Raw genomic sequence first — 3,815 nt, 5'->3', positions numbered from 1 at the left:
TGACTTCCTGTGTTTTCTTGTTGAAGTTTTATTATTTCAGTTTTTGCATTTAGGCCTTTAATCCATTTTGAGTTATTTTTAAATTTATTGTTGTTGTTGCTGTTATATGCTGTCAAGTCGTCACCGGCTCATAGCAACCTTTCCTTTGGTTTCTGAGGTGGTATCACTATGAAGTAGATTGCCCAAACTTCCTTCCAGGGAGTGGCTGATGGGTTTGAACCTCCAGCCTTGTGGTTAGCAGTCAAGTGCCTTAGGCACTACTCTACCAGAGCTTCTAAGTTCCCCATCTCCCCATATAGATTGTTCTAGCAGCATTTGTTGAAAAGACTATATTTTTCCCACAAAACTATCATGCCAACTTTGTGGAAAATGAATTGGCCACATATGTATGGATTTCCAGACCCTTTATTTTGTTCCATTGATGCATATGTCTATTCTACCAATACCACATTGTCTTGGTATTGTCACTTCATAGTAAGTCTTGAAAGTGCAATTCCTTGAACTTCTTCTGTTTCAAATCTGTTTTGGTCATTTCAGTTCTTTTATATTTCCATAAAAATTTTATAAGCAGTTCGTCATTTTTTTTTTTTTTTTTTCCCCAACAGAACAGCCAGTTGGGATTTTGATTTTGATTACGTGAATGTATAGGTCAATATAGATAATTGATATCTTAATAAAATTGATTCTTCTAATCTATGAGTATAGTATATCTCACCATTTATTTAAATAGTCTTTAATTCGGCAATATTTTAGTTTTTAGTGTAGAAATCTTGACTATTTTTTGGTAAATTTATCTGGAAGCATTTCTTATGATTTGAGGCTATTATAAATAACTTTTTTTAAAAAAATATTTAATTTCCTAACTGTTCATTGTTAGGAATAAAATAAATTTTATTTTTTGCACACTGACCTTTTCTTGATATCATTAAATGCACTTATTGGTTCTAGTAGCTTTTTTTGGTCAAAAAATAAAAATAAAAATCACCTGGTATAGAATTTTCTTTTTCCTTTCCAATCCGTATGCCTTTTCTTTATGTATTACACTGGCTCAAACCTCCAGTACAATGCTGCATGGAAGGGGTAAGTGTGCACACTCTTGTTTCCAATTTTAAAGGAAAAATATTAGTTTATCACCACAAAATTAGCTGTAGGTTTTTCAATAATGTCTTTTACTAGGCTGATGAAGTTTCTTTCCAATCCTAATCTGAGAGATTTTATCTTGCATAGTTTTTTTTTTCCTGTATTTATTGTGATGCTCATATAGGTCTTCTTTATTCTATCAATATGGTGAATATATCAACTGTATAAATGTTAAACTAACTTTACATTTCTTTATATTGCTGGATTCAATTTTCTAATAATGTTGAAAATTTTTGTGTCTATACTCAAGGGATTTGGGGATGCTGTTTTATCGTGTTTCTTTACTGTACTTTTTACATGAATTTGGTACCAGGATAATGCCATTCTCATAGAATGAGTTGGAAAGTTCCACAAAACTTCTACTTCCACTGCTATTTTTTGAAAGTCTTTAAGATTGACATTATTGCTTCTTTAAATATTTGCTATCATTTACCAATGAAGCTATTTGACTCTGGAGTTTTACTTTTTGAGGAAATTTTAAATTACATATTTTATTTTTAATGCAGCAATTTAGATTTTTTATTTTTTCTACCACTTACACACATACAACTGTGTCTTACAGACTTTGTCCATTTCATGTAAGGCCTGTCTTTTAATTTTAATAGTGGTGAATTAGGTTTCTCACCCTGTCTCTCCTTAATGAGTTTGGCTAGAGCCTAATCAATATTACTGATTTCTCTAAAAAAAAAAAAAATCACCTTTTTATTTCATTGATATTGTCTATTGCTTTCTCATTTCCTATTTTAATGGTTTTTACTCTTTATTATTTCTTTTCTTCTACTTTGGGTTCATCTGTTATTTATTATTTTTAGCTTCATAATTGGAAGTTTATGTCACTGAGTTTAGGTCTTTCTTATTTTCTAATATAAATATTGAAAGCTATAAATTCATCTGTAAGCACTGCTTAAGCTGCATTCTAACATTTTTGACATATAATATTTTCATTTTCTTTGAGTCCAAAATATTTTCTAATTTACCCTGCAATTTCTTTTTTAAAACATAAGTGCTTTGGTAATATGTTGTTTATTTGGGAATTTTTTAAAACATGAAACTCTGTTATTGATTTCTAATGATTTTTTACTGTGGTCAGAGAATGTACTTTTTATGAAATCAGTGGTTTAAAATTTGTTGGTGTTTATTTTACAGTACAAAGTAGTGTAAATCTTGGTAATATTCCATGTGCATTTAGAAATAATATGTATTCTGCCATTGTTGGGTAGAGTTTTCTCTAAATGTCAGTTATGTCCAGTTGGTTGATAGTGTTGAGTGTTGTTCAAGTCCTGTATGTCTTTACTATTTTTGTCTCTTTGTTTTATTACTTACTGAGAGAGTAGTGATACAGTCTCCAATATATTTGTGGATTGCTTTTTCTCATTGTGCATTTTGAAGTTTTGTTATTAGATGAATATACATTTTATATTATGTCTTCTTGGTGAATCACTTTGTTTTTAGAAATGGCCGTCTTTATGTATGAAAATACTCTTTACTATATAGTCTTTGTCTAATAGGAACATAGCCACTTTAGTTTTGATGTGATTAATATTTGCATTCTATATGTTTTTCCATCTTTTTACTTCTAACCCATTTATGTTTTTATGTTTGAAGTGTTTTTACTTTTTCTTTTCAATAGTGAATATTTGAGTCTTGCTTTTTCTATCCAGTCTGATGACATCTTTTATTTGGCATTTTTATACCACTTGTGTTTACTTTAATTTAGCAATATAATTGGGTTTAAACGTACCATGTTCCTTTTATATTTGGTATGCTTGACCCTTGTTACTACCCTTCATTTTGTTTTTTAGCATTTCATTTTATGTTCTCTATTTGCTTACTTATCATTTATGGTTTTAATTTTCAGTTGATCTAGGTCAGTGTTTATTTTGACTTACACTTTATAACTTTTAACTAAAACCACTCTCAAATGTACCAAAACAAAAGGGACAATAGTATAATTAATTTGATGTAGCCTTAATAAACCTTCAACAACTATGAATACATAGCTAATCTTATTTAATCTGAACTCCCATTTAGTGCCACCTCTCCTGAATTATTCTGAAGTAATTTCAAGATATCAAATTAATTCATCTGTAACATGTTAGTGTGCATCTCTAACAGAACTTAAAAAAAAAGCCACAATGTGATTAGCTCATCTAAAATAGTAATAATAATTTCTTAATTGCATCAAATAGCCAACTGCTGTTCTGGTTTCTCTAATTGTATTTTAAAAAAGATTTTGTCACAGTTTCAGAGAAAAAATATTCAATAAGGTCTAATCCTTGAACTGGTATGTTTTTATTGGGATGGTGGGTACTAACGATGATGCAGGCAGATTTAAAAATACTGCTACCATCACTACCTTGCCAGAATCCAGTATGGCTTACTTCTGATTTATATTTAAAATAATAATCATCAAAGAAGATGGAATAAATACACAGAGTCACTGTACCAAAAAGAATTGGTTGACATTCATCCATTTCAGAAGGTGATATATGATCAAGAACCGATGGTACTGAAGGAAGAAGTTGAAGCTGCACTGAGGGAAGTGGCAAAAAAGGAAGGCTCCAGGAAATGACGGGGTACCCACTGAGATGTTTCAACAAACAAGAAAGAGATTTGGAAGACAACTACCTGGCCAACTGACTGGAAGAGATCCATACTTGTATACATTCCAAAGA

General features: G+C 30.5%; 1 protein-coding gene across 1 annotated transcript in view; it reads right to left on the bottom strand.

Moving 5' to 3' along the window:
* The window catches only part of SLC2A13 (solute carrier family 2 member 13), a 590,531-nt gene that overhangs the window by 54,748 nt on the left and 531,968 nt on the right, over positions 1–3,815 (bottom strand).

Source organism: Orycteropus afer, unplaced genomic scaffold, assembly GCF_000298275.1.
Source record: "Orycteropus afer afer isolate SDZICR_OR568_19922 unplaced genomic scaffold, OryAfe1.0 scaffold00100, whole genome shotgun sequence".
In the NCBI taxonomy this organism is placed as follows: Eukaryota; Metazoa; Chordata; class Mammalia; order Tubulidentata; family Orycteropodidae; genus Orycteropus; species Orycteropus afer.
The sequence above is the reverse complement of the archived record's forward strand: the minus strand, read 5'-3'. Positions and strand labels throughout refer to the sequence as shown.